The sequence below is a fragment of the Eptatretus burgeri genome, chromosome 1 (assembly GCF_056783735.1).
Source record: "Eptatretus burgeri isolate ZD-2024b chromosome 1, Ebu_testis_v1, whole genome shotgun sequence".
Classification (NCBI taxonomy): domain Eukaryota; kingdom Metazoa; phylum Chordata; class Myxini; order Myxiniformes; family Myxinidae; genus Eptatretus; species Eptatretus burgeri.
Window position 1 is genome coordinate 153,299,758 of NC_140961.1, and position 12,385 is coordinate 153,312,142.

At 35.8% G+C, this 12,385-nt stretch overlaps 1 long non-coding RNA gene across 1 annotated transcript; it reads left to right on the top strand.

Annotated features, from left to right (window-relative positions):
* Positions 1-3,569: 3,569 nt before the first annotated feature.
* Positions 3,570-6,910, top strand: LOC147035775 (uncharacterized). Its single transcript, XR_015049580.1, has 3 exons — positions 3,570-4,610; positions 4,708-4,871; positions 4,969-6,910. It is a non-coding gene; the product is annotated as an uncharacterized LOC147035775 (long non-coding RNA).
* The last annotated feature ends 5,475 nt before the right edge of the window (positions 6,911-12,385 follow it).

Consider the following 12,385-nt stretch of genomic DNA (forward strand, 5'->3'; position numbering starts at 1 on the left):
GCCACGCCCAAAATCAATAGGGTTCTTCCTTTTCAGGTGTTACATGTGTGACCCAAATTTCAAATCGATATGGCGAAAAAAGATTTTTTTGAAGATGGCCGCCCCAGTCGGCCATCTTGGATCCGGCCACACCCAAAATCAATAGGATTCTTCTTTTTCAGGTGGTACATGTGTGACCCAAATTTCAAGTTGATATGGCGAACAGTTTATGAGTTATCGCACTCAGAGCTATAAATGTTGCCGCCCGGACGGACGGATGGACAGCCGGACGACCCGGGTGACAACAATATCCCCCTTGCGCCACGCGGCAGGGGATAAAAAGGTTAGATTACAAAAGAAAATCACACCTGCTGAATTTATAAAATCAACTGTGTGGGTATATATGGTTCCTCAGTCGGTCTTGTGTATTTGAAGTCACTGATAAAGGGTCAAACATACCAAGTCAAAGCATTCTCCATTTTATCAAGGATTCCCAGGAAATGTCATCACTTGACCAAATATTTCATGTCATGATTATCATGGAGTACGGTATTACTCCATATCGATGGATGATGTGGGGAAAAAAGGCCGCCCATTCAAATGTGCACACAAACTGTCGCCCGACCAACCTCAATAACAGCTGATGGCGATTCCAACGGGAGGTAGTTACTTTGTCTCTGGAATCGTGCATGCAACCCAAAATATTAAAATATATAAAAGATTAATTGTTTGATTAGTAAAATAAATCGAATGAAAATCTGGAATCAACCAAAGCAGGCCAGGGTTGTGAGGAGGGGTGGGGGGAAGACACTGGACAGAACCATTCCAAAAGCAATACCTTTCCAAACCACCTCTCAAATCAAATGAAACAAGTATTAAAACAATTGAATAACAAATGGATTTAATCCATACCAAAATTACAAAATATATAAAACATTAAGCATTTTATAAATGTTTTAAATCTATAAGAGGAGAGTAGCACCATAGACCTGCCATCTTGGAACACCACAGAAGCTGCTCAGCTGCACTTATTTCAGTGAAACAGCAAGTGTTCTGTTGTAATTTTGTCTGCAATCAGACATTCCCATCAATTAAAAGTGACCAAAAGCATCACTTGGCACAAGTAAGAGAACTTTATTTTATACTAGCAAATACCACCCGTCGCTTTGCTGATGGGTATACTAAAGGAGGGGGATAAAAAGAGGAGAGCGAGGAGGTGGAAGGGAAAAGAGAGAGGAGGGAGGAGGAGTGGGGAGGGGTGGTGGAAGGGAAGGCAGACGTGTGGTGGAGCATCAATTACGATTCATATAGTCTCAGTCTCATCAAAATGATTCTGCATCAAACAACGGTGATGAAGGAAACAAAATATCTGAAATCCATTTTCGACCGGTCATAGTTAAGAAGTGCCTGGTGTTGGCTTAAATGGTAAGGGGAGTCAGCTTGGGAGCCGAGGATCCTGAGTTCAAATCCCCCGTCGGTTGTTAAATGAATACCAGGTGGGGTTGACTCTGCCTGTCACCCTTCCGAAGGCAGCAAAATGAGTGCCAGCTTGCTGGTATCCTGTGTCGGAGTGGCGACCCATCCAGGATTGTGCCCGATAGCCAAGGAGACTGCTTAGGCAGCACCAATGCTCTGCACAGAGTATGGTCCTGATGGATGGACGGATAGTTATATACATAACCTTTGTAAAGAACACCCGATAACCAAATGCTTTCGAAACAATCACGAGGACAAAGGAAAACCTGATAAAATCTCGATAAGATAAGGGATCAAACTTTGCCACCACATTGCCCGTAACAGGCATGGCATGCCCACACACCCACAGAGTCCCTACAGATCCAAATATAACCATATGTCCCACGTCCATGTGCTGTATACGTACCTCTACCTTGTATAGCAACTGCTGACTGTACATCCAAATCGGGACACGAACTGTACCACTATTGACTGGAGGGTGCTTGGCAAGTGGCTTAAGCGCTCAAGCAAGCACTCCAACGGAACGCCAGGATTGGCAAGCGATTACAAGTTGCTGTCGATAAACCCATGCACCCAGAAACACCCAAGCAATGTCCGAATTAGACAAATGAATGCTTTTAGCAGTCGGAACTGCTGCCAAGTTCAATTCTGGAGCTTAAATTTTGTAATTTGGCTTAGTTTAAGAGAGTCTCGAGGTTATGACATGTGCGGAAATGAAATATTCACAAATGCTGGCATCTCCAGACATTATCAAACATTGCAATGTATCAGCAATTCATAGGTATCAATAATGAGTGAGAAGAGTGAAAAGAAAAAAACAGTCATTGTGGTCTGTTTCAACTCAGGGCATGATTGAGCAGACCAAAAAACATGGTAGCTTCAGACCCCAGCGAGGTAACCCAGAAAATCGCTTTACGACCCGAAAATATAGTGAGATGCCGAGGATGCACCTGATAAACGATATAATTAAATAACGCTGTTAATTATCTTCAAAAGAGGAGTTTTAATGAAACCAAACAACCATTCTCACTCTTGCACTTCCTTCGTATGCATGCAAAGTTTCAGGCTGCAGGGTTTCATGGTTTTGCAGTTAAGGAGGAGACACACTGACATTTATTAGAATAGATTAAATAAGATTTTGAAATGCTTAATGATGTTATTGTTATTTCATTATTGTTTGGCTCTCGGCAGTGAAGTTTCAACTCGAGTATTTTCCTGTTCAGTCGCTGATTTGGTTTATGTTTATACTGATGTGTTTAATTTCTCAAGTTGACGTGTATTGTTACAAATTACCAGCAAAATTATTCACATTGATATCAAGCCATGTCGGTTCCATCACAATCCCACAACAAAGGTAAAATGTCAAAAGGTGTCATGATGGTAATCCATAAGAGGATTGTGGTGTCACAATGTGGTGTCATTCCTACCTTGTGTGGTTGTTTTTTTGAGATTCCATCACTGTTTTTATTTCTTGTTTCTCATATTTGTCATCCCACCAATGATGTGCATAAAAACGTCATGGGTTTAAATCACGTACATTAGTCAGATTTACCACAAAATAAAAAAAAAATCTGCTCAAGCAATAGTTTACTTTAAATAAGATTTATTTGCAAAATCTCAGGCTGAATAATAGGCAACCTGTTGTTATTTCAACAGCCGACGGGCTCAAACTCAGGACCCGAATATCTTAAGCCAGCCACATTAACCTTCAAGCCAATATCAGGCTTGGAGTGCTTTGTTAAGGATGATTAAACAACCTGAAATTAATTTCAGATGTGGAAACGTTGATAAAGAAAGGTAAAATATCACAAATCTGTTGAGAGATATGCTCAATAAAACAATAAATACCTCCCAGATCACAATGCTTCAAAAGACTGTTCATTTCTCATGTATTATGATGTCATCCATCAATTTTATTTACGGATGGGCAATGTTTCAGTCTTTACCATATGGCGGTTTCAAACAGATAAAAGAGAAAATTGTGAGCTTCAAAAGAAATGTTAAAAAAATCGAAGAAAAACTCGAAACCACGGTCTGCCTGTTGTACCAAAGTAAAATTACCATTTCAGTTCCTGTGGCTCCAAATCGTTATGGATGTGAGTAGGGTAAGAATACTGATTCTGGCTCACTTTTCCCCATGTAAATGAATGGGGGATTTTCAGCGATTTATATTTTTTTTCCCTAAAAATAAACCCCCCTTTTTATCCCAAGGTATATTTATTTGTCTCCCCTTTTAACCTGGAGGTTGAACCTCATTGAATTGAACACCTGGGGGTTGAACAGCTCACTCATTGAACCTATAAAGATTTGTTCATTCTCAAATTCCTTCAATAGTTTAATTTTCTTTGCACAATAATCCCCATCTAAAATATTGACAAACAAAACATTTGAATCTTTATATTTTTTAAGATACCCCTTTTGTGCCATTACGAAATGATAAACTTCTCTTAATGCTCTTGTTTGACCACCTCCTGAGCCACAGGTTATTTTTTGTTAAGCCCCGCCCACTTTTCTTTAAGCCCCGCCCACTTTTGTTAAGCCCCGCCCACTTTCCACAAGGTATTCAATAAGCCCCGCCCACTTTTCTTTAAGCCCCGCCCACTTTTGCTAAGCCCCGCCCATTTTTGCTAAGCTCCGCCCACTTTTCATGAGGTATTTTTTTCTAAGCTCCGCCCACTTTTCCTAAGCTCCGCCCACTTTTGCTAAGCTCCGCCCACTTTTCATAAGGTTTTTTTCTAAGCCACGCCCACTTTTCCTAAGCCCCGCCCACTTTTGCTAAGCTCCGCCCACTTTTCATAAGGTATTTTTCTAAGCCACGCCCACTTTTCCTAAGCTCCGCCTACTTTTGCTAAGCCCCGCCCACTCTTACATCATTTCCAGTTCATCTCTGACTCACAAAGAAATCACTAGAAAATTACAGGATGTTATGGTTTTGAAAAATTTCCCAATGAAGGCTTGCCTAGGCTTGCCCAGGGAATTTCCAAAGGAAACCACACCCACCAGTCTTTCTCTATAAAAGCTTCAAACCCAGGCTCCATTTTAAACATTTGTTCTTGCTGGCAATGGTGTTCTGTGTGCTTGTCTCAAACTCTCTGTCTTCTATGGAACTAAACCTTCAAGTTGATGAACTGGATTCAAACCTCTTATCTATTGAGGTAAGATTTTTTATTTTCCTATTTTCAAACTTTGATTGAAGCATACTCATTTAATAATTAAATAACTTAATTAATACATTATTATTTTCTCTCACAGGAAATTGTATCTGAAAATACTGCTTTTGCTACAACTTGGGGGAAATTGTTGGCTTGGTTGAAGACCTTGAGTGGGATGACTTTGGTGTTCCTTGGAACTCTCTGTCTTCTATGGAACTAAACCTTCAAGTTGATGAACTGGATTCAAACCTCTTATCTATTGAGGTAAGATTTTTTATTTTCCTATTTTCAAACTTTGATTGAAGCATACTCATTTAATAATTAAATAACTTAATTAATACATTATTATTTTCTCTCACAGGAAATTGTGTATGAAATACGAAATGAAAATACTGCTTTTGCTACAACTTGGGGCGAAATTGTTGGCTTGGTTGAAGACCTTATGAGCGACCAAGACCCACAGAACGAGTTCGTCCTTGATGACCCAACCAAAGAGTTATACCTTGGAGACCAGCAAAATCCTGAAAAAGAGTTTTACAGCAATAGTACTCATTGTGAGTTATCAAGACAATACCCACTGAACAAGTTATACCTTGATGAGCCAGAATACAAGTTTTACCTTGGAGACTCACAAATTTTGAAAAATCAGTAAATGAGTTCTGCCTTGATGGTTTAAATAACTACCTTGGAGACTCAGGAAAAGGGTTCTGCCAAGATGGTTCTAAATATGGGGCCTACCTTGGAGACTCACAAATTTTGAAAAAATCAGTAAATGAGTTCTGCCTTGATGGTTTAAATAACTACCTTGGAGACTCAGGAAAAGGGTTCTGCCAAGATGGTTCTAAATATGGGGCCTACCTTGGAGACTCACAAATTTTGAAAAAATCAGTAAATGAGTTATCCTTAAGAGACTTTGTAAGTTGGTTTTACTTTGAATACTTGAAATGTGGGTTCTGGATTGATAACTCACAATGTGATACATATCTTGGAAACTCAACGGGAATGTGGTTATACCTTGAAGACTTGGAAAGTTGGGTTTATGTTGGACACTTGAAACTTTTTTGGGGGCTTTTATTTATTTATTTATTTATTTATTATTATTATTATTTTATTTATTTATATTTTGGAGACTTTTGGAGTTGCTATCACTCTTTGGGATCTAAACCTATCGATGTAGTTCTTTGTCGGATGGTGCTTGATGGGAGCAAGATCAAGAAAGTTCTGGGAAGAAAGTGCAGGCTTACTCCCCCTTTCTACGTCATCAAACCTGAAAGCCTTAAAAGACAGAATTGGAAGAAGAAAAAAAAAACGTAAAAATATATATATATAGGTGGAAATCTCATTTTGAAAAAGACATTGTGTTGGGCGAGGATTGAGTTAGGGTTGAGATTTTGAATGTGAGGGTTGGGGTTGAGATTTTGAATGTGAGGGTTGGGACACACACACACATACACATCAACAAACAAAAGTTAAGCCTTGACTATTCAGTTGAGGATTCTGTGTTTGGGGTTCACAGATCTAAGAACGTCCCCCTTGACACACATTATATACTGTTATACACCTCGGACTTGGCCCTCGAGTGTCCACAACGGTGTATTATCTGCTTAGTTTTGTCTTTTGTAATTCCTGTGAATAAAATGAACCTAAAATCTCTTCCCCTTCCAAATCATATATTTTATAAGTCCAAGGAACTGTATCTATAACATCAACAATTTTAAAAAGTTCTTTCGTCCATCGTTCAGTAAAACCCTTTTCAAAATGAGATTTCCACCTATATATTCTTACGATATCACCAACTTTGAACTTAGGTTTTCTGACATTAATCTCTTTTTCATATTTTAATTTTGTAAATGTTTCTGATGGTTTCATATTCGTTGACGTGTGAATCGTGTCATTATACTTATCCACAATATCCTGAATAAAAGATGACCATTGCTGTGAACCGAGTTGTGTGAATTTTTTATATAGTCTCTCTTTTAAGGTACGATTAAAACGTTCAACAACAACTGCCTTCCCTTCATTAAAGGTACTGTATAATGTAATACTGTTATTTTTTAGAAAATTCATAAATGTCTTGTTATAAAACTCTCTACCCTCATCAGTCCACAATTTTTTAGGTTTTCTCTTACTTTTATTAAATATCTGTTGAAAAGCTAACATAAGAGTATTACCTGTTTTGTTTTTTAAAGGGACAACCCACGCATATCTACTCCTCAAATCAATAACGGTTAAAGCATACTTGTACCCCTTATCATTATTGAGTTCAATCAAATCAGCAGACCAGATATAATCAACTTCCTTGGAATAAACTTTCCTTCTCTGAAACTTTGTGAATATTGGTTTATGTAATTCATCAGCTAATTGCTCTTCAGTCTTAATGGCATCATTAGAGCCTATAAGTTTTTTGAATTTCCAAGTCCAAGTTTCAATTTAGCACTAATCATCTTCTTCACGATGAACCTATCAACTTTTTCTCTCAAGGTTGGATTTTGTATCAGAGACAAATTATACAACATTTCTCTATCGGCTTCATGCTTTTCTTCCAACGTTGTGGTATTCCCATAATCAATATCGTGTCTCATGCACACTTCATCAACTCTATTGATTGGTTTACTCCAGGATTTAGGATTGTTTGCCTCATCTAATCTTTTATCCAAGTTTGTGCCTGGACCACAGAAAGAATACCCTGGAAGATGTAATTCCCCTGGTATTCCAGTAGTTGTAAATTTACTTCCTGATAAAAACTTTTGTATATCTCCTCCGAGTTTGTGTTTGGAGATAAATTGATTTTTTTGAACCACACACCGAACATATACCTTTTTGTATAACCCTGTTATTTTTACTTTTAATATATGAAATATTTTTAGTATTAGTTTTCTTTTTACATTTGAGACAATAACTCATTTATTTATGAGAAAAATTTCTGCAGAGTGCAAAAACCTTTTTAGTTTCCAACATGCACATTTGAATCTTAATTTTTAAAACATAAAGAATCCTTAGAAATGCCTTCACTCTCTCCTCCATTTATTTAAGAAAAAACTTGAATTAAAATGAATAGCTTGACGATGCTAATAGTTTTGTTGAAAGTATTGCAAATAGACTTGTTAATTCTTTGTATTCCTCCTCGGTGGGTTGAGTTATTTTCTGTAATACCTCTATTCGTTTTTGAATCTCACTGGTTTCCATACTATAATATTTATTTATTCTCTCTCTTTCCTCCCTCTCTCTCTTCTCCCTCTCCTCCCTCTCTCTCTTCTCTTTTTCCTCCTTCTCTCTCTTCTCCTTTTCCTCCTTCTCTTTCTTCTCCCTCTCTCTCTTCTCTCTTTCCTCCCTCTCTCTATTCTCTCTTTCCTCCTTCTCTCTCTCCTCCTTCTCCTTTTCCTCCTCTTCCCTCTCTTCTTCAACTCCTTCCTCATCCCTTACTATACTTGAATCGTTTACACCCCATAAAATATTATACATATATTCATCAGGATTTCTTGTTATTCCTGTATCCAAAATAATTTTTTTTACAACAGGATACCAATAAAATTGCTTTTGAATTTCTAAAAGAGCCTTACCTTTTCTTAACCTTATAATTTTTTCATTATTTAACATTCTAATTAAATCTAAAGTTGTTGGTTTATCAACATCAGCATAATGCCAATCTTTTATTGAAAATACCTCATTCTTATGTTGTAGAACATATTTATTAAAATACCGAATACCCTTTTCTTGAAGGTATGCTTGAACACAGAAATGATAATTTTCTTGAAGCCTTCTTGCTGTCATTTATGTATTAGAAATATATGTTAGAATAATATTATGGCACGAAACACCTCCCCATCTTCCCATAGTTAAATCATTTTGTATTTCCTTACTTATTATATATAATCCTGTTTTTTCTGTTTTCATGAGATAAACAAGGGCAAAACCATTATTATATTTACCCTTATTAAATTCTTTTATTTGTTGTTTACTAATCGTGGCTCCACAAAACTCATTCTCGATACCAAGTGGATAATATTCTTCCTTACGAGACTGATTTAATTGTTCCAGGTCTTCGAGGTTAATTTTAAATGACCAATTATACCCTAAATCATTCATATCATACCCCCATTGTTCTATTCTCATACAAACGATACGCCCTTCTTTATAAAAATTTATTTTAATTCGAACTGTGAATTCTGTATGACCTGGAGATAATATCAACACTTCTGTATCTTTAGAATACACAGCCGTTTTATTTAAGTATATATATTGTGATAAATCGCTTAATCTCACCAAGTCATTCGCGTCAGTCGGGCTTGGATAATTTTTTAATTTATAAGCATTTTTCATGTTAATATTTTTGTTTATATTATATTTATATCGTTCAGCCTGTGCCTTTGTGTAATAATTTGATAAATCAATATCCAGTTCTTGAGATACACCAAAGATAGAACCATCTTTACCAACATAAGTCATTTATATTAGATTAAAAATAATATCATAAAATTTTTTATTTTTGTTGAGTTGAAATAACACATATAGACATAATTGACCACAACACTTGGAATTTAATTCTTGGACTTGAAATGTTTGATAAACACCATTCTGTAAGAATTTTATGACTTCAACAGGTGGTGGAAGACCAAAACTATCAAAATAATATTTGTCTTGACTATTAAAAATACAAACCCAATGAGAACCGTTCCCATCATTATCTTCTAAGTTCATAATAATATTCTTTGTATGTTTCGACACATTTGTTAATTCATCTCTCATACAAATAACCACATTATGAATTTTTAATTTCTTACAATATTTGGCAAGTTGTAAATTTGATGTTGTATTCTTTCCAAATTCTTTCAACCACTCATCAATGCTCATTTATTTATTAGAAAGATATAATCCATTACCTCTTTTCGTTAATTTTACACCTGCTTGTGCTATAGAAGAAAGCATATCTCCAACTAACAATCTCGCTTTATCAGGCAGACCTTCAAGTTTTTCAGCAAAATCTACAATTACACCACTTCCACTAATTTGTTTCTCCAACTCTTTGTTATGTCTTTCCAATTCTTTTTGAGCCTGGAGTTGAGCCTTCCTTTCGTTGGCAGTTTTGACCGCTGTTGAAATACCACCCGTCAATGCTCCAACCGCACTTAAACCAGCAAATAAAGGAATTAGAAATGGGAGAAATCCTCCACTCGTCTCTCTTATTGAATATTTTTTCAACATTGGTTTTGTCATTTTAATTTTAAGTGAGTCAGTGTCATTCAAGATTTTAACCTGTTCTCTTGTGAGCAAAACATCAATTCTTACTGCTCCTTTTCTCTGAATTGTATTAACGTTAATCGTACAAGGCTTTTGATTTTGAACACAAGATGATAGTTTATGAAGATTGATTTGATTAACATATACCTCAGTTGGTACTTTGCCACTCATTTATTTAACAAAAAATTATGTGAGACTAATCATCACACCATTATCTGTATTAATCTGCAATTCTGTTTCTTCCAAAAGCAAACAATATGTATCAACTTCTTCACTCTCTCCTCTTTCAATGTATAGGGAAGTATCCACTCGATTAGACTTTATAGTTTCTTTTTGAGCGCTCAGGTCAAACGTATAGATTGTATACAAACTTTTAAATGCTGTCATATCCAAAATAGGTTCTTTATTTCCATTACTTTCACACACCTTTTGGTAAGACTTGTATGCTTCAGCAAAATCATTTTTTCCCAATTAATTTCCAATCTATCTCGTGGATAAAATGTTCCATCTAGAGAAACGCGAAGTTGTTTCACCTTAGCATTATCACTCAATGCATTATTCTTATCAGTCGCAGTATCACCATCTGGCTTTTTAAAAATCATCCACAGATATCGTGGCTTTCCTTCCAGAACACCCAAATTCCACGTGTAAGTAGTTTGATTGAGTTTAACGTGTTGACATCTTCTTTTGAGGTATGATACACTGAGTGGTTTTTTTGAGTTAAGTCTTCGATTCAACATCTCTTCTGTTTTAAGATTAGGAGTATATTCACTGATATACCAACTCATCTCCTCAATTACAAATTTATTCTGATCACCAAAAGCATTACCAACACCAAAAAGCAATCTATTTTCATTATCATTCCTTTGTAGTTGAAATCTAATTTTAAGACCATACAGAACTTTATCATAATCACAAAATCCAAATATACCTTTAAGAGGAACTGCCACAGTAAAACTATTTTCTGCTTTTGTATCATCATTATACATTCCTTTCCTTTGAATATATCCAGGGTCTGTGTTTGTTCCCGTTGACATATCAGGAATAAAACCTTCGACAGACCCCTTTCCCATTCTATCACTGAATGTATAGAGTGTAAATTTCATCATTTCAGATACAGCAGAGACATAATCAACCGCTTCAACTTCTTGTGTTCCAATATACAATCGCACACTATCAAACATTTTCCAGAAGAAATCATTTACAAGTGTAGCGTTTGTGTTATTCCCAGCCTTAGTGAATTTAAATTTACACAACAAGAAACTTTCGGAGAGATTCAAATAGGTTTGTTGATTATTTATTTCAAAACTTTTTGTACCATTTGTATTCCAGTCTGTTCCAGTTATTGCATTTACCTTGAAGTAATCTTCTTTTTTAGTGGAGTTTGAGATAATAATAGTATCATCCAAATCATAGATACTATCAATTGCTTCCATACTTGTATTTATTTAGGAAAAAAGATGTTAAAACTTTTGAAACCCTGATCCAAGTATTTGAATTATTTTCTGTCGTTCTTGGGGGGACAACTGAGTTTTACCTTTCTTAATTTCTTTTATTGCTTGTAATTTATGAGATTCTTTCTGAGCATCTTTTATACTCTTTACAGCACCTGCTACATTTCCCACAGCAGAAGCAGTTGAACCAATTAGGTCTTTATGTTTAAGAATAGTTGAACCAATACCCATGAGAGTATCAATTATCCCATCTCCTCTAAATTGATGCCCAACACCCCTTTGTCTCTTAGGTTTATAGTATCCTCTACCAAGATACATACCTTCACCCTTGTAGTAAGGGGAAAGGAACATCCCATCCCCTGTAATTATTTTATATTTTCCCAACTCGTGCTTCCTCACAATAACCATCGTATTTATTTATTGAAAAACTTCACGTAGGTGAATTCTGATGGATATAACTTCTCCATTAAAAGAGATCACACGATTATCTTGGTCGGTTATCCTAAAATTTACTCTGTGTATGGTTTTTCCTGACACAGGTAGATAAACCAAATTTTTAGGCTCCATATTGAATTTATAACCAATTGGGGTTGAGTATGCGCTGAATGAAAATATTGTATTTGTTTTTAATCCATCATTATAAGCACCATCAATCAAATCACAGTGAATTAACACCGAATTTATTCCTGAGGATATTTGAATGACATTATCACTGTAAAACGTCCCATTAGTTTCAATCTTTTTGAGGAGAAACCTAATAACTCTCTAAATGAATTATCAATTGTGAAATCAACCTTGTAGTTATTTTTAACTTTAATCGTTGATTTTGAAGTATGTTTTTGAATGTTTATAATAATATTTTTTGGTTCATCACCCTGTTCTTTCATAAGACGAGCAATTTCGGAAGATATTTGAGAAATCTCGTATGCTCCGGTGAGACTGTTATCGTTTTGTATCCACTTCCCGGATTATAACTAAACTTGTCATTTTTCTCGGTTATATTAAATAAGGTATTATAAGTCTCCATGGACAATAAAGATGCCTCATATTCTTTTGTTGTGTCAAGTTGTAGTGGGTATGGGAATG